We start from the raw sequence: 18,669 nt of genomic DNA on the forward strand, positions 1-18,669 counted from the left end.
GGATATAAAATTTCCTATCTTAGGTTAAACAAAAGATAAATTGACTCAAGGAAAATATTAAGTGAATGACAGTGTGAGTGCTATAAGGATATGGCAAAGTCTTGGTGCAAGTTTACCAAAAGTTTGGGGTACCATGTGGATTGCCTACCCAACAGCCATTCCTAGCCCCCACTCTTTTTCTGGCAGAGGCCACCTCTCATACTAAAAGCTGAAGATGCCTGATACTTGCTTTCCCAGGCTCCCTCGTAGCTAGTGAGTGAGCACGTGACCCAATTCTGCTCGGTGGGAACTGCGGGGAAGTCTGGGCAGGGCTTCTAGGAAGACTTTCCTTTCTGATAAGGGAAGACACTCCTTACTTTGTTCTGTTGGACATTTTTGTGGGAGGATATAATGCACGGAGTTGTGGCAACCCTTTGAGTCAATGAGGGAGACATGGCTGACATCCTGAGCATGGCAGGGTGGAAGAGTTGAAGGGACGGGGGTCATCGATGCCATTGGTGAGCTGCTGAGCCAACGCTGAGTCCTCTTATGCCCAGACTCTGTATGTGAGATAAGAAGCACCTCTTATTGGTAAAGTCTCACTGTTTGCGTTATTCTTTTCCATGCAGCTGAAACTGTCCTGGACCTTCCACCATGCACACTCTTCCATTGGCCCAGTCATGAACTGCGTTCAGCGTACCCTCTGTGCAGCTGTCACCCCTGGTTCTCTTATTTTGTTCCTGCTTTGGTTCACCTTCCTGGAATTTTCCCCATTGGCTTTGTCTCCCACTGGTCCTGTCCTGGGTTCCTTAGACTTGACAGCTGACCTGAGGTTGCTTGAAGTGGGTGGTGATAACTACCTTCTGTTATTGCATATGTTCTTGCTGCCCTTCTATAAGTGGTCATCTGCCATTTTGCTGCAAATCAGGGGCATACCACGCACACTCTAGAGCTAATACTGAAGTTGCTTTGCTTGGAGACTGTGGCACTTGGGTTTAAAAACTCTAGGCAACAGAGAACAACCAAAGCCCTCACAGGCTTGTTTCAGAGACAAAGATGGGACCATTCTTCATGTTGTCTCAGATCACACTCCCTGACCCTTTTAGTGCAATTCTATCTCTTGTCCCCAGGAAAGCAGGCAGGGAAGACTGGGGGGACAGCATGGCCCCATTATGCAGCTCTGAATGTTCATGCAGACCAAGGCTTGGTGCTCAAAGAGCAGCCAAGAGGATGGTGTTTCCCATATTCTGTCTTTATTCCTTGACTTTTTATGTTGCCTAAGATAGAAAGAGCTCAAACTGTTTTATGTGAAAAGGGAAATTTTGGTCCCTGAAACTGAAAAGCTCCAAGGGTAGACTGGCTTCAGACACAGTGAATCAAGGGGCCAAAATGAGGTCTTCAGGAATCTCTTTCTCCATGTCTTGGCCCAGCCTTCCTCTGTCCTGGTTTCTGTTTCAGGAAGATTTTTCTCCTACCGAGAGCATGATGGCTGTGGTACCTCCAGTCGTAATGTCTTATCAGTGCTGCAGTTCCAATGACAAGAGCTAAAGTCTCATTGGACCCTGGGTCATATGTAACCAGAGGATGGTTATGCTGATTGGCAGGCCTGGTTATGTGCTTGCTCCTGGCGAGGAGGGCCAGTGTGCCTACCCCATGATTTGAGAGTGGGGGAGAGGTGGTCCCTCAGAGGAAAACTAGAGAAGCAGTACTGTGTACTGGTTAAAATCATAGGCTATGGATGGAGCGTAGACATGTGTAACCTTGGGCAAAGTACTTAAATCCCTTGTGCTTTATATTGCTCAGCTGAAAATGAATAAAACCCTACCTTATAACTTTGCTAAGAGTACCTAGTGTATACATATGAGACAGTGTCTGGTACGTATGTGAAGATGGTAATGACAGTGCTAATGAATTACAGTGAATACATGCTGGGCAGACAGCAAGGACAGATGTCTACCAAATACGTCTGAAGAATGAGTGGGTCCTCTGCCTGCCACCTGGCAGTTGTCCTTCCTAGGAGTGTGTAGGCGCCGTAAGTTGTAGGAGACCCTGCTCTTTGTGAATGGAGACATGCAGCCGTTCATTGCCTTGGGCGTGGGGAGAGCAGGTAGTACTGCCTGCAGCCAGCATGCGTAGGATTTGGCAGCCTACCTGAAATGATTCTATCTCTGGACACAGTTCCAAGAAGGCCGGTTGGCACTGAGGATGATGAATTGGTCCAGACTCTTGAACTGGCTTGACTTGGTTCATTGACCTTTTTCTGTCCATGGTTGGAGACATGATTAAAGAGCTGGCCACACTTCCTTGCCAACCTGGCCAGGCTCTCTGAGGCTCACGCAGGTATGGAGGAGTGCCTTCTTCCTTTGTGACCTTGGAGGAGCTGGCATGCAGCAAGCTCATGGAGTGGAAAAGCACAGTCTCCATCCTTGAAAAAGGAATGTGCTAGGTTTTGTCCTCTACGTTCCGCTATTCCAAATCCAGTCTGAGTCAGGGAATATTCTGGATATTAGTAGATCTTTGTGTGGTTGGCATCCTTCTAGGTCTCCATCATGGCATATTAAGCTACCTGAGGGAATTTTATGAGTCAGGCTTTGTCCCAGTGAACCCAGCTACTGACCCAACCATTCAGTGCCCATGGGAACAGGCAATACATATGGGCACCCACCACTGGGGTCCTCAAAACACAGCAGAGTTCCTGGGTGGTACTTCTGGTCATCTATAGGCATCCTCCTGGTTCTTGGTCTCATCTGCTTGGAAACGCTCAATCCTGCTGTCTCTTGGACCTCTCAGGGAGACCAGGTCTCTGGTATTGCCGTAAGGATTACCTATGGACATTACAGTTACCCAGCACTTAGAATACTGACCACATACACAGTGTCCTGAGAGATCTTCTCAGAACAAGAAAGAGAGGACTTGTCTCTGAGGGCTGGGACTAGGATGAGTCAAGTGAGGTACTTGTCTTGGGCACAAAAATTAAGGGATTCTCGCTTGTGTCTCTGGATGTCTGGTGGCTGGATGATCTAGGATGGCCCCATTCACATGACTGACAGTGAGCCGGTTGGTGGCCTGGGTGCCTTGGTTCTCCTCCACATGGCCTCTCATCCTCCAGCTGGCCAGCTCTGCCTTGTTCACATGAGGTTTCAGGGTTCCCAGAGTCCCAGTGCATCAGTGCTTTTTCAGCCTGTGCATCATGTTTGATAATGTACCACTGGATCAAGTAGTCTCATGGTCAAGCCCAAATTCAAGTGGTAAAGAAATAGACTTCAATCTTCATTGAGGGGAAAGAATCTCTGGTCAAACTACTGCAGGTCCTGTTGACCCAGGGGACCACTGTGGAACAGAATCCCTGGAGGCCATCACACTGGACTTCATAAAAGACCTGTGGGTCTCACTGTAGTTCAGAGAGTCACAGATGGCCTCAGTAGGAGAACAGACCTCATTTATTGTCTGCCCCAGGTCCCTGGCTGACTTAGTGCCCTCCAGCTACAAATGGGATGTTGGGCAATTTAAGGATCACACCCAGAGACAACGGTGGTTAAGAGTGTGGATTCTGAAGTCAGTCATACCTGAGTTCAGGTCCTGACTCTGCCAGTTACTCATGAGGTGACCTTGGGTGTGTCATTTTCCTTCTCTGTGGCTCAGTTTCCTTATCCATAAACTGGGATATTAGTACCAACCACATAGATTTGTTGTAATAAGTTTTAAGAAATCCTTAAAATGAAAAAGAGTTAACTACAACCACAACAAAGGGATTAACAACAAATGCATTAAAGAGTCATTGCATGAAAGTGTTAAGCACAAGTGTCCTTGTAAGCCCCTGGTGCAGGTAGCTGAGGGCATTTCATTGCTCTGCTTACCTCCCTAATCAGGGATATACTGATAATTCTGTCCATGCCTCCACCCAGATCATGCCCTTAGGACGTAATGACTGTTTCCATTTCCATTACTTTACACAAAACCTCAAATTCTATGGTGCAATGCTGAGAAAAGAACCTAGACTTTGGAGCCAGAAAACCTTGATGTCAAAATCCAGTGCTGACATTTATGGCTCCATTGATCTTGGTAAAATAATTTCAGTTCTGTGACCCTTAGTTTATATCTTTAAAATGGGGAAAATAGTACGTACGTCATAGTTTTTTTTTGGTGAGCATTCAATGAGAGTCTGCTTGAACCACGTCCAGAATAGTGTCTGGCACAAAGAAGGCACTCAGTAAATGGTTTCTAAATTATTATTAATCCCTGGAGGAGTCTCTCCTACTCAAGAAAGGATGCAGGACCTGCCAAGGAATAATAGGTAATAGTAATAGCTAACTTTGTTGAGCAGAGGCTCTGTGCCAGTCAGTACAAAAGTACAAAAGGACTCTTTAGCTGGTTTGTCTGAAGATAATGTCTTCAACATTTTATGGTTTTAGAAATAATAATTTCTTATCCTTCATATCAAGGTACTGAATAAAACTCACTGTCATGCCCTGTGCCCTCCTGATTCCATCACTAAATCAGTCAGTGAAAGACACGGGCAGTAACGTTGAGTGTATCCTTTTGTGTTTCTTAATCAAGTCTTATTTTATGAAGAAATATATTAAAAATGATAAATCATGTGTTAGATGTTGAAGATTTAATAAAAGGGAAATGAAAGAAAATTTTAAAAGAATGTTATATTTATACATTAAAAAGAATATGCATATAAATGCTAATGGGCTTGAAAATCTGGTTGCAATGGATGATTTTCTAGGAAATTTTAAATTGGCAATTTTGTCTCAAGAAGAAATTGAAAACCATAACAGGAGAATAATCAAGAGAGAAATGAGAACATTGCCCAAGAAGCTTTTCTTCTCCCAGAGCTCCAGAATAATAGGCTTCATGGGTAAATTATTTTAAACTTTAGAAGAATGAAGGGTTTCTCTTCATTTTATTTTATTTTATTTTGATTTTCATAACAATGAGCCTTAAAATATCTTTGTTTCTTTTTTTTTTGACATGCTTTACTTTTTTGAAGTATATTTGATGTACAATATTATGTAAGTTACAGGTATACAATATAGTGCTTCACAATTTTAAAGGTTATGCTCCATTTATAGTTATTATAAAATATTGACTATATTCCCCTTGTTGTACAATATATCCTTGTGGCTTATTTTATACCTAATCTGTTCATTTTAAACTGTATCAAATTACAGAGAAAAAGTAAACCTTCACAATTTTAAAAAATTGAAAATGAGATAAATCCAACTCAAATCAGCACTAGGAAAAGAGATCGGCTCATGGAAAGGACATTGAGAAGGAGTAAGAGCTTCAGGGACAAGGGCCTCAGACACTGGAACTGAGGATCCAGTACTTGCAAGATGCTTTCTCATTATCAGCTGTATCAGTTAGCTTTGCTGTGTAACAAACCATTCCAAAGTTTAGTGGCTTCAAACAATAATCATTTATTATTTCTCATGATTCTTTGGGCTGCTTTGGTCATTCTTCTGATCTGGGTCTATTCAGCTGATCACTGCTGAGCTCTCTCATGTTTTTGGTCAGCTAGTGACTTGGCTGGTGCAGGATCACCTTGGATAGCCTCAGGAACATGACTGACACTTGGCAGCCTGTTGGCTGGTACACTTCATTCCTCCTCCACGTGGTCTCTTTTCCTCCAGTAGGCAAGTTTAGGCTCTTTCACACACTGGTCTCAGGGTTCCAAGCACAGCAAGAGAGGGAAATCCCCAAAGCACAGGTGTTTTTCAAGCTTTTATTTGTGTCACAGTGGTTATGGCCAAGACCAGACTCAGGTGGAGAAATAGACTACACCTCTGGATGGGAGGGCCTGCAAAGTCACACTGCAGAGATGCGTACAGGAAGGGGAGATTTGTGGCCATTTTGTAGTCTACCACACTGGCCCTCGCCTGCTGTGCCAGCTGTCTTGTTTGTCCTTCCAGATCCTTTCTGCTTTCTCCCTGAGAGACTGATCTGTAAGGGCTGCATCCGTTGGGGTTCCCTTACCCTCTGACTCAAGAGGAGGGACTGATAGGAGATTGGAGGGTGAGCTCAGGGTATTTATCATGAGGTCTTCTTGGCTTTACTCTTTGAAGGTCGCTGCTCCTCTAAAGGCAGTCACCTCTACACAATTCTCTCCTTTTGGGTTCCAGGAGCTACTCTCTTGTCCCTTTGCTCTTAATTGCCCCCAGTTACTGCACTCTCCCTCATGGTTTCTCAACACCATGCCCACGCCTTTCTAAATAGTCCTTTTATGAAACCTGCCCTAAACTCTCTTAATTTCAATATGCCATTTGTTTCCTGCTGGGACCCTGACTGATTTGTCCTTGCCTCATTTGTGCCTACTGTAGACAAGACATGTCTGTAAATATGTCTGTCAGCCTGGTTGTAGTTGACCCCAGGGAAAGATGGAAACCCTAGAGGAAGAAGTGGCCTTCTTTCTTCCTGCATTTATAATCAGTCTCAGGAAAAGGTTCTGATTGGTTGGTCCTCAGTTGTTAAGGGAATGAACTGTTTACAGTTTATCAGGCCTGGATCACGTGGCATCCCTATGGCTCAGAGAGCAATGTATGTTATAAGAAGAGGGGATGGGAAACTTTGAGGAGCTGACGAAATCAATAGCTGCCACAGTTTATTATTATAAGCTACCTTGACCACGGTAACCAGCATAACCCAATAAAGTTGGCATAAAAAACTAAACTAGGGACTTCCCTGGTGGCCCAGTGGGTAAGACTCTGTGCTCCCAAAGTAGGGGGCCCGGGTTCGATCCCTGGTCGGGGAGCTAGATCCCACATGCTGCAACTAAGAGTTTGCATGCTGCAACTAAACATGCCGCAACGAAGATCCTGCGTGCCACAACTAAGACCCAGCACAGCCAAATTAATTAATTAATTAATTAAAACAAAACTAAACTGTAGTAAACTTAGAGCCTAAATTTAAAGATACTAAACAAAATATTTAATATTATTTAATTCTTGGCATAGACATATTGGTTCAAATAGACTCTTTTTAGTGTGAAAGAAGCAATCTAGAGATAAAAATAACAAAGAACATTTTGGTCAATATAACAAAATATAAAAACAAAGATAAAAATTAGCCAGCAAGGAACTGTGAAATCTAGAAAGTATACATTTCAGTTTAGTTCAGTTACCTAACCCAATGTAAATGGATTGAAATTCTCTACTAAAAGGAAAAGACTTATCAGACTGGATAAATGTATAATTCTAGGCACTGTACAAGAGAAACTTATTAGGTTAAAAATAAAAGAGGCAAAGATATACCCCCAAAACACACATGCATATAAAACAGAGCCTTAATAATAATATCAAAAGAAATAGGACTCAAAGTAAAAAGCATAAATAGGAGGAAGAGGGGAAAAGATTAGACTAATTTACACACTCACCAGTATGTGTAAATTAGTCTAATCTTTCTCCAGAGGATATTACCAATATGTACCAAAACAGGAGGAAGAGGGGAAAAGATTAGACTAATTTACACACTCACCAGTGTGTGTAAATTAGTCTAATCTTTCTCCAGAGAATATTACCAATATGTACCAAAAGTGTTAATGACCTTTTTGGCTTAAGAATTTTTACTAAGGAATTATTTAAGAATATGTGTATATATTTAGCTAAATTGATATTCATTGTATCAGTATTTAATACTAATGAAAAATTGGAAACAACCTGAATGACTGCCAGTTAGGGTTTTTGTAAGTAAAACATATCCATGTGATGGGATGCTGTACAGTGATTAAAATGTCACAATGTCTGGGGTAACGGAAATGTCCTATGTCTTGACTGGGATGGTGCCTAGACAGGTGCACACATTTTTCAAAACTCATGAAACTGTATGCTTAAAATCTGTACATTACTGTATGTCAATTATACTTCAATAAAAAGTCACAGTGATTAAAATGTTATTGACATGGGACTATATAGTCATTATAAATGAAGAAAGCAGACAACAAAGGACATGTATGGTATGATATATCAACAAATATACAAAAAAAACACACATGTAGAAAAACACAAGACCACATTTCCTAAACATATTTTGGTGGCCACTTGTCAGTTCTGCTCAGTGTTTTATTCCAGATTGCTGCCTGCAGAGCTCTGAAGATCACTTTGGGAATTTCTGTAACTGGTTTCTACAATACAGTCTTGTTTTTGGTGCCACTTCACCTCCAGCATGGACTCAGTCTTTCCGCTTAATTTGGTTAAAATCAAACCTGAGTGAAGGCTTGGGTATAACTGTAAGCAATTATAGTTGCTTCTAGATGTGGTTACTCTTTTTTTTTGGCCACAAAGCATGCCGGATCTTAGTTCCCCAACCAGAGATGGAACCCGCACCCCCTGCAGTGGAAGTGCGGAGTCTTAACCACTGGGCCGCCAGGGAGGTCCCTAGATGTGGTTACTCTTAATATATTCCATCAGCTGGGAGCCAACTTAGTCCTCCAGATGGGAATCTTCAGGTGTTCTTGGTAAGATTCTGGCCCCTGTTGGCCAGTTCAACTTTGGCCCCAGAGGAGGGACGTCCTAGCTCTGCCAATCCAGGCCCCACCCATTTCCTGCCTGAGCACTAGTGGCAGTAGGACATCCCTGTCATCAGAGAAAGGGCCCACCTCCTCTTACATGGCATTGTCTGGTCTCCTGGGCTCAGAAAAAGCAACATAACAGTCAACTGCACTCTTCTCAAAGCCTGGGTTGTTTAGTCTTTCATAACCCCAAGCGGGGACAGCCCACAGTTCAGTTCTGATGATGCTCCAAGACTGTCTAGCTCCTTCCAGGAGCAGAAGCAACAGTTAAGGTTGAATATCCCTCTTGGCATCATGGTAAGATCTCATCATCACCTGAGGGCAAAACTCATCTATAACTCTCAAGGATAAATAATATTAGGGGCAAATCAGCCTAAACAGTACGGATACACACACACACACACACACACACACACACACACATACACAATCTCTCTCATTTATCTATTACCTATCTAAATCTGGCAGTGCACCAGGACTATTATTTACTACTAAACACTGCAGTCTGTAACTTCTGCATTCACAACAAAAGTGCTCAATAACCAGGTGTATGTTCCAAAGGGCAAAAGGACGCCTTACAAGGGGGCTGGACGCACTCTGAGGGTTGGCCTGGATAGCTCAAAGGCTAGGCTGTCATTAAACATTTAAAGAGTTACTGTATAGATTTTTGGTATAGCTTCAAAGGACAGAATCAGGACTGAGGACCATCTGTGCAGGCTAAGGAAGAACAGCCCAAACTGACCGCTTGATTCCTGTATACGGATATTAGCTCCCCTCCCAGTAGAGCAAAGACCAGTTGTCATGGATGCTGCAGAGGTGATATCTGTGGTAGGTGTGCTTCTCCTCCCACGTTGGTTATTCTTTGACTAATTAGTGTTGTTTGGTTGCATGCAACAGAAACCACTTTGAGTTGGCTTGTTATAAAGAAATTTATTGAAAATGGTATAATGTACTTTAGAGAATTGGAAGAAACCTTCCCAAACAACCAGACCAGTTGTATTTGATTTTGGTTCTTGTGTTGTTTTGGCCCTAAATTCAAATTCTGGAAGGAGAGACATTATGTGGTGAAGCTTAAGTTACCTAACCAGCCCTTGGTTGGGACTTGAAAGTGTTCCCTCTTTAGGGAACTAAATACAGTGGGGGTGGGATGGCTTTTTGATGGAGAATTGAGGCACTGCTAACCCCAAAAGGAGGCAGAGATGTTTGCAGATCAAAACAGCACATGTCCACTACCATTTCTAAATGCTACTTTGCAGAATACAGACAGGTTGAATGCTTAAGGATTATTTGGATAGCCTGTTAAGAACAGACCTCACCTGAAGAGCTACAGACAAGGGTCTGGGGGTCTGTATTTTGAAGTCCTTCGGGTAATTCTGTGGGGGAGCCAAGTTTGGAAACCAACAAAAGGTCCTATAGTAGGGTGGTTCTGAAACCAGAATGGTGGGGTTTGAATTCCAGGTTTGCCACTAACTAGCTGAATAATCTTGGGCGAGTTACCCCACCTCTCTGCCTCAGTTTCCTTTTCTGTAAGAAGAGGATAAAATAGCACCCTCCTAACAGGGTTCAGGTGAGGATTAAATGAGTTAGTCCATGTTAAGGGCTTCTTGCTGTGCCTGGCACATAGTAAGTGCTAATTAATATTGTTACCACCAATAGTCCTTCCGAATCTTAGAGGGTGAGTTTCAAAAGTCTAGCCTTATTTTTGGCATGGCATGCTTCCATCTTGCTTGTCACAAAATGGAAATACAAAGGCACCTCCCATGGGCTGGTCGGGGCAAAAGTCTAATAAAAATGATAGTAATGTGGCAAAATGCAATTCTTTGACTGTGAAATGAACTCCACCGGATTCTTCTTCTCCCATTTGCCATGTGCCACTGATGGCATCCACAGTGCAGAATGCACATGTAAAGGTCAGAACGAATTGCTTCTCAACAGCCCTCTGTCCCTCACTGTCACAAAGACACAGAGCTTCATGCTGTGGAGGAAGAAGTAAATCCATGGTGTGCAGCATCTGGGGAATGGAAACCAACTGTTTCTCCCGTACACAAAGAGGACAGGCGGTGGGACTAAATGAGGTGGGGACGTCCTGTCTTATGAGTTATTTTGGCTTCTCCTGGTTGTGGGGTGGGACCAGCCTCAGAGCCTGATTAAGGGAATTTCCCAGAAGACCTCAGCCTGTGGAGGCTGCAGACTTGGGGGAAATAGAGAAATCAAAGGCAGATGACCCTGGAGAGAGGCAGCCTGGAGGGATGTGAAAGGAGCTGGTCCTGGAGTCAGAAGGCCCGTCCTCCCCCAACTTCAGGGGTCTGGGATTCTAGGATGTCCAAGTATTTTACTTAAATAATAATATCTAAGAACCAGCATTCATAGATATGATTCTGCTTTAAGCACTTTACATGTAATATCTCTTTATTCTTCGTTACACTCTATGAGGTGATTACCGTTGTTATCAATCTCATTTTACGGATAAGGAAACTGAGCTCTCAGAGACTGAGGGACCTGCCCAGGGTTCCATGACCAGTGAGTGGCTGAGCCAGGATTCACCAGGCACTCTGGCCCGGGTCTGTGCGCTTATCCAGCGCCCCAAACTGCTTTGTTACTTCAACCCTGTTCATCTGGAAAATCTAACTGAAGCAGACAACCCTTTTCTCTGAGAACTGCCTTCCCAGATCTGCGCCCCCAGAGGCTGTCTGAACCCATGGCCTCGGTTCCGCTGGGTCCAGATACATGTGGACATCTGCCCCAAACTGGACCAATCAGACTCCCTCTTCTAAGAATTTCGAATTTGGGTTCAAAGGTGCTGCCTTTAGCCTGGGCTGGTCATATAGTTTTTGAGAACTGTTTATTATACATGAAAAGTGCCCATCTTGATGAATTCTCACACAGCAAACATTTCTCTGTAACCAGAACCCCAGAAGCCCTTCTGTGCTCCCTTGTAATCCCTCCACCTCCAAACCCTTTCATCAAGGTAACAACTACCCAGGCCAACAGCCATTTGCTTGCTTTCTTTATTTTATTGAACTATTTTATCTTATTTTGGAAAGAACACTTAACATGAGGTCTACCCTCTTAATACACTTTTAACTGTATGATACAGTACTGTTGATTGTAGATGCAGTGTTGTACAGATCTCTAGAGCTCACTCATCCTTTTTTTTTTTTTTAATGTTTCTTTTGGCTGCGCTGCACGGCACGCAGGATCTTAGTTCCCGACCAGGGATTGAACCTGCGCCCCCTGCAGTGGAAGTGCGGAGTCTTAACCACTGGACCACCAGGGAGGTCCCTAGAGCTTACTCATCTTGAAACTGAACTTTATGCCCATTGATTAGTAACTCCCCGTTCCCCCCCCCTCACCCCAGCTTTTAGCATCCATCATTCCACTCTTTGATTCTATGATATGACTATTTTAGATACCTCCTCATATGATTGGAATTATGCAATATTTGTCTTTCTGTGTCTGGCTTATTTCATCCCATGTTGCAGAATTTCTTTCTTTATTAAGCCTGAATAATAGTTCATTGTATGTATATACCACGTTTTCTTTATCCATTCCTCTCTTGGTGGACATTTAGGTTGTTTCCTCACCATTGTGAATAATGCTGCAGTGAACATAGGCGTGCGAAAGTCTCTCAAAGATCCTAATTTCAATTATTTTGGATAAATACCCAGAAGCGGAATTGCTGGATCATATAGTAGTTCTATTTTTTTACTTTTTGAGGAACCTCCAAACGGTCTAGGGACTTGGGTAGACATTTATCCGAAGACATACAAGTTGGCAACATGTGTATGAAAAAATGCTCAGTAATCATCAGAAAATGCAAATCAAACCCACAGTGAGACCTCACACCTGGCAGGCTGGCTATTATCAAAACAAACTCCAGTGACAACAAATGTTGTCAACAAACGTTGGTGAGGATGTAGAGAAGGGCTTGCTCACCCTTGGCGGGAATGCAAAATAGTGCAGCCGCTATAGAAAAGAGAGTGCCTGCTTTGCACGCTATGCAAATGGAATTGTACAGGAGACCCTCCCTAGTGTCTGGCTGCTTTCCTCAATGTTTTGTTTGTGGCCACCTGACTTTGAAAGGATGCGTGGTATTCCATTTATCAGGAGGTCTGGCTTCAGAGCCAGCCAGGACCAGGCGGTAAATGAGTGCTAACAGGGAGCGTCCATCTGGGGTGTGTGCACGCTGTCCGAAAGGGGCAGCCATTACTCAGCTTTCTATTTAAAAAAATCTCCTGTTCTTTAAAGGACCAAGATCCAGATTTTCCAATTTTTCAGGAGATGCCTGAATCCCCCAAATGTGGATGCTGACAAATAATTCGAGAATTACATGTGTGGTATATTTTTAAAATATTTTTGCACTGGATTCATTCTGTGTACCACCAGTTTATAACCTCTGTAGGTGGGAACTGTCAGTGGAAGGTCGTGTCTCCGCCCCGTGCTCCCACCCCCTCCCTGCCGCCCCGACCAATGAAGGGAGAGGGAAAATATAGATTTAGTCAAATCAGCCTTCTTTGGGAAGTGTGGAGGGAGCAACAGTCCAAGGCAGGGAGCTTCATAATTATGCAGAGGGCCCTTTTCCCTGGCCATGTGGTTGAGCTGTAAATTGACAGGGGCAGAGCCCTGATTAGGAAGCAGTTGCAGCAGCGCCCCCTGCTGTCCTTGCACTCTCTGTGTCTAGTGGGACCTGCAGGGGGTCCGGTAGTCACTTGCTTCACCTGCAATCTTCAAGGGGGTCATTCATCATTCCACATGTTTTTCAAGTGCCTGCTGCTACCAGGGACAGCAAGGTGAGGATTCAACTCGACTTTCTATGTTTGCTCAGTTGCCCCCCACCCCCCGTCAGACCTTGCCATTCTTCATTCTTTTAAATACGGAGAACCAGGCCAGGCTGCCCTTCTCTCAATTCAAGTCTCACCTTTGCTATATACTGAAAAACATTTCAAGAGGTTTTGTCATTTACTTGGCACCTTTCCCTGATTTCTGGGCTGAAATAGATTCTCCTATTTTTAAACAACTCCTGGTACTTTCAGTGGTAGTTTGGAGGTGAGGGCAGAGTGAAATGTTCAGGCTCAGGTGCCTGGTCTTGCTTGTTGATTAAAAGTATGGACTCTGGAGCTGGCCTGCCTGGGTTCAAATCTTGGCTCTGCTACTTACTGGCTGCGTGACTTTGGGTAAGTCACTTAACCTCTCTGTGCCCCAGTTTCTTCATTTTCAAGATGAGGATGGTACTCTACCTACTTTCTAGGGGTGTTGTATGAGATAAGCTAGTTTATGCAAAGAGCTTAAAACAGTGTCTTGCATGTTATGTGTTTGCTTGACTCAGAATCTTGGACCTGTTATTCCTTCAAACTCAGCCTTTAGGTTTAGGTTCTGGCTCTGCTCCTTAATTCTGCATCTCAGCCCTTCCTCGAGCAACTGTCTGTCTTTGATCCTCTTTACCCCTTAACTGTGAATCTCCAAAATTCTACTGAGCATGGGTCAATTCTTGGGACCTCTTCTGTGTTCCCAGATTTTCCCCACCCTAATATTCTCTCCATTGCCAACTCCTGTTGTACCTCCTAAATAATTATAGCTAACATTTATAGGTGTACCTTGGAGATATTGTGGGTTAGGTTCCAGACTACTGCAATAATGTGAATATCACACGGATTTTATTATTTATTTATTTATTTATTTATGGCTGTGTTGGGTCTTAGTTGTGGCATGCAGGATCTTTGTTGAGGCATGCGGGCTCTTTGTTGTGGCACGCGGGCGTCTCTCTAGTTGTGGCATGCGGGTTTTCTCTTCTCTAGTTGTGGTGCGCAGTCTCCAGGGCGTGTGGGCTCTGTAGTTTGCGGCACACGGCCTCTCTCGTCGAGGCACGCAAGCTCAGTAGTTGTGGCGCATGGGCTTAGTTGCCTCGCGGCACGTGGGATCTTAGTTCCCTGACCAGGGATCGAACCTGCGTCCCCTGCACTGGAAGGTGGATTCTTTACCACTGGACCACCAGGGAAGTCCGCACATGGATTTTTTGATTTCCCATTGAATATAGAAATTATGTTCACACTATACTGTATTCTATTAAGTATGCAGTAGCATTATGTCTAAAAAACAATGTACATATCTTAATTTTAGAGTATGTTATTGCTAAAAGATGCTAGCTATCATGTGAGCTTTCAGTGAGTCATGATCTTTTTGCTGGTGGAGGGTTTGAAATATCTCAAGAATTACCAAAATGTGACATAAAGACAGGAAGTGAGCAAATGCTGTTGGAAAAATGGCACCGATGGAGTTGGTCGACACAGGGTTGCCACAGACCTTCGATTTGTAAGAAACTCAATACTTTTTCGGTGTAATAAAGCGAAGCGCAATAAAACGGTTTGTGCCTGCACTAGCACCTATCATATGTCAGGTTCTGTTCTAAGTGATTTACATACACTAACTCATTGAGTCCTCACCCCATGAGAAAGATACTATTTGTATGCCCATTTTATAGAGGAGGAACCTGAGGCAGAGAAGTCATCTGACTTGCCAGGTCACATGACGAATAAACAGATCTGAACATGGATTTGAACTTGGTCTGGCTCTAGAGTCTGCCCTTCAGAATGATACATATGACCCAGTTCTCTCCATCCCCACAGACAGGACCTTAGTCCAGGCTCCACCCACCCTCCGTGGACCAGTAAGTAGTCTCTTGTCCTGATTCCCTGCTTCCTCTCTGTCTCGTCAGCCGGTCATTTCCGCATTGCTGTGGAGCCATCTTTCCAAAAACCAGATGTGATCTTGTCATCATCCTTGCTGACAACACGTCAGTGGCTTCCCATTGTTTTTGAGGCAAAGTTGATTCTCTGATGTGGCTTATTAACAGGGTCCTCATACATCCTCCTCTGTCAAGCTTACCCATAAACACACCTGCTTATTCTGTTGTATTGGAATCTCAAAGGATTTGTGGCCCCTGCCATTCCTGCCGTTCTCACAGGAGTCCCCTTTGGAAGACAAATGATGTGGCCGCTCTACTCATAGGCCCTGCATGCTGTGGCCCCGGCCGTCCCTCCAGCCTCTTCCTGACCCCTCACTCCTCACCCCTGAGCTTCCTTCCTTCAGTCTCTTGTCCTCCCTAACAGCTCTCCCACCACTGGTGGTGGGTGCTCCCACCACCAGCATTTGCCTTGCTCTTACCTCTACCAGCTACTTCTTGTCTCTTCTTGCCCTTGCACTCAGTGAGTCTCAGGCCTGGTTGCATGTTTGAATCATCTGCAGAGCTTTATAACCGAATACTGGTGCCTGGGCCCATTGAAGACAAATGAAGTCAGAATCTCTGTTGATTCAAAGCCTCCCAGTTGATTTTAATGTGTGTTAAGGTTAAAAACCCTGGTTGACTTGTACTCATCCTCTAGGCCACAGCTCACCTCCTCAGAGAAGCCCTCCCTGACCTCCCTGACCAGGTCCGTTCCTCCTATTTTGCACTCTTATAGCCCCACATACCTCTCCTTGCTGTCACACATCATAGGGTCACTTAACATTTATTTATGGGATGACAGAGAGCCTAGAATCTGGGTCCAAGTCACCAGCTGTGTGACCTTGAACAAGTTACTTAACTTCTCTGTGCCTCAGTTTTCTCCCCTGTAAAATGGGGATAATAAACCTATTGTACAAGGTCAGTGAGGGTCAAATGAGTTAATTATATGTAAAGCTCTTAGAAGACTGCCTGGCATATGTTAGCTGTTACAGTAAGTCCCCTACATATGAACCTTCAAGTTGTGAAGCGTCAAAGATTCGAATGTGCGTTCGCATGTCCAGTCACTAAGTTAGTTCACGTGTCTGGCATACATTATCACGTGCGTGCATGCTCTCCAAGTGGTTGTGCTTTTGTGTACTTTACAGTACTGTATAGAGGACAGTAGTACAGTATCTTTATTTCAAGCCCAGGATGTCCGGAAGCAAGCGTAAAAGCAGCGGTGGTGTAGCTGGTACTGCTAAGAAGCGCCAAGTGCCAAGAGAGGACGAAGAGAGACAAGAGGAAGAAGAAGTAACTGAAGAACCGAAGAGATACACGATGCAGGAAATGGCAAGGGGGTTTTCTTTATCTGAAGAGGCACTGTTAGTTTTTGAGGCACAGGACCTGGATGTAGAACGGTACACGAAGGTTGCAGCAGCCGTTCAGCATGCAATCCAGTGCTACTATGTCATCTATGATGAGAAAAAAAGAGCTACTACCCAGACATCACTGGATTGTTTTTTTAAGAGGGTATATATAGAATTGAATCCAGCAAGGAACCAGAACCCGTGCCATCAGCGTCAGGCGTGAGTGAAATTGCAGCTTGCCCTCCATCTCCTATTGCTGAGGATCCTTCAACTCTACCATCTCCCACCTCCTCTCCCTCCTCCAGTCAGTAACTCTTCTTGCCTGTTCACTCGATGCCAGGCCCTGTATGCCAGCTGTTGTACTGTACTACTGTACTTTTCAAGGTACTGTATGGTAAGATTTAAAATGTTTTCTTTATTTTTTGTTTATTTTTTATGTATTATTTGTGTGACAAGTATTATAAACCTATTACAGTACAGTACTATACAGCCGATTGTGTTAGTTGGGTACCTAGGCTACCTTTGTTGGACTTACGAACAAATTGCACTTAATGAACGCGCTCTCGGAATGGAACTTGTTCATATGTTGGGGACTTAACTGTACTATAATAATAATAATAGTAATAGTAATAATTATCATCCCCCATTGGAATCTAGAAACCCCTGAAGGTGGGGACAGTGTCTGCTGTTGGCGCTCTCCCCACCTAGGACAGTGCATGGCAAGTGACTGCTGAGCTGAGTGGTGTCCCAGTGATGTACTTGGTGACAGGGTGACAGGTCGGCATGCACAGGGCTCGTCTTCCTCAGTTAGGTTCCTTGTCTCTATGGACCTAATGGTTTAGGACCCTTGTTTCTAGAGCCCAGAGTTAGGACCATTAGGATCAGAACCTCCGTGGGCTTGTGGTGTCCCAGGTGCCGATGGTGGCCTGACAGGCGTTCGCTTCAGCAGTGTTCTGCGTGTCCTTCTGCATAAGGTCTCTTTCTGCTCTTCTGAAATGCAGGCTTGGGAGTGCCGAGGGCTTCTGTGGCAGAGGGCGCAGTCAGGAAGCCGAGCGCGGTGCCCTGAGCCCAGGAATCAAGCTGACAGCATCTTTGCGAGCTGAATAGCCCCGTGTCCTGGTCCTGCATTCGGGCGACCTGCACTCACTGGGCGGGAGGGGGTGCCCCTCCTTCTGTGGGCTGATGGCGCTGTGGGGGGAGGAGGGGCAGCGAGGGGAGAGGATGGGTATGTGTGTTTTGTGGCTGATGGAGGGTTTACTTATAAAGCAACGGTGTGATCCGTGGCAGTGTGTCTGTTCCCTGAGAGGCTGCTGTACACTGAGCAGTGAATTCACAGGAAGAGGCGGGCCAGAGCTGTGTGAACAGCCTGGATGGCAGAGGGTGTCAGCGCTTGAAAGGCCCCTGGGGAGTACCCAGCTTAACCCCCTTGTTTTCTGAAGGGAGAACTGAGACCGGAGCATGGAAGTGACTTGGCCAAGGTCATAGATGTAGTTTTTATTTTGAGCTAACATCCATCAGGTGCGTACTACCTGCCAGTCCCTGTGCTAAGCACAATATAATCATGATTTCATGAACCCTCACAAATCTAGAAAGCAGAAACATTTATTTATTTATTTATTGTTATTCCACACGCACAGTGTTTACTAAGTGCCAGGCACCGTGCTGAGCTCTTTACAAATATTAACTCATTAAAATCTCATAATCCTATGAGATTTTTGTGTCAGGCAGCTGTTCAAGTTTTAAGTAATTCACTCCCCATAACAATCCCAGGAAACAACTATCATTATTGTCCCTGATGAACGGATGAGGAAACTGAAGTGTGTAGGGTATGGCCAAGGGACACAGCTAGTAAGTGGTGGAGCTGGCTTTAATCCAGGCAACCTGACACAGAGCCTCACCTCTTGTCTTATTTTATTTTTTATTTTTTTGGCTGCGCCGCACAGCGTGCAGGATCTCAGTTCCCTGACCAGGGATCGAACCCATGCCCCCTGCAGTGGAAGCCTGGAGTCTTAACCACTGGACTCCCAGGGACATCCCTGGAGCCTCACCTTTTAAATACCCCACTAAACCTCCTCTTCATGGTGAACTGCACCCTGTACCAGGCGGAGGGT

The 18,669-nt window shown here is 44.5% G+C and overlaps 1 protein-coding gene and 1 long non-coding RNA gene across 4 annotated transcripts in view; one reads left to right on the forward strand and one right to left on the reverse strand.

Annotated features, from left to right (window-relative positions):
• The window catches only part of LOC309614378, a 477,476-nt gene that overhangs the window by 203,968 nt on the left and 254,839 nt on the right, over positions 1–18,669 (reverse strand). The gene's annotated exons all lie outside the window — the stretch shown is intronic.
• The window catches only part of PRKCB (protein kinase C beta), a 311,912-nt gene that overhangs the window by 132,727 nt on the left and 160,516 nt on the right, over positions 1–18,669 (forward strand). The gene's annotated exons all lie outside the window — the stretch shown is intronic.

The sequence above is a fragment of the Balaenoptera borealis genome (assembly GCF_965194805.1).
Source record: "Balaenoptera borealis genome assembly, chromosome: 16".
Classification (NCBI taxonomy): Eukaryota; Metazoa; Chordata; class Mammalia; order Artiodactyla; family Balaenopteridae; genus Balaenoptera; species Balaenoptera borealis.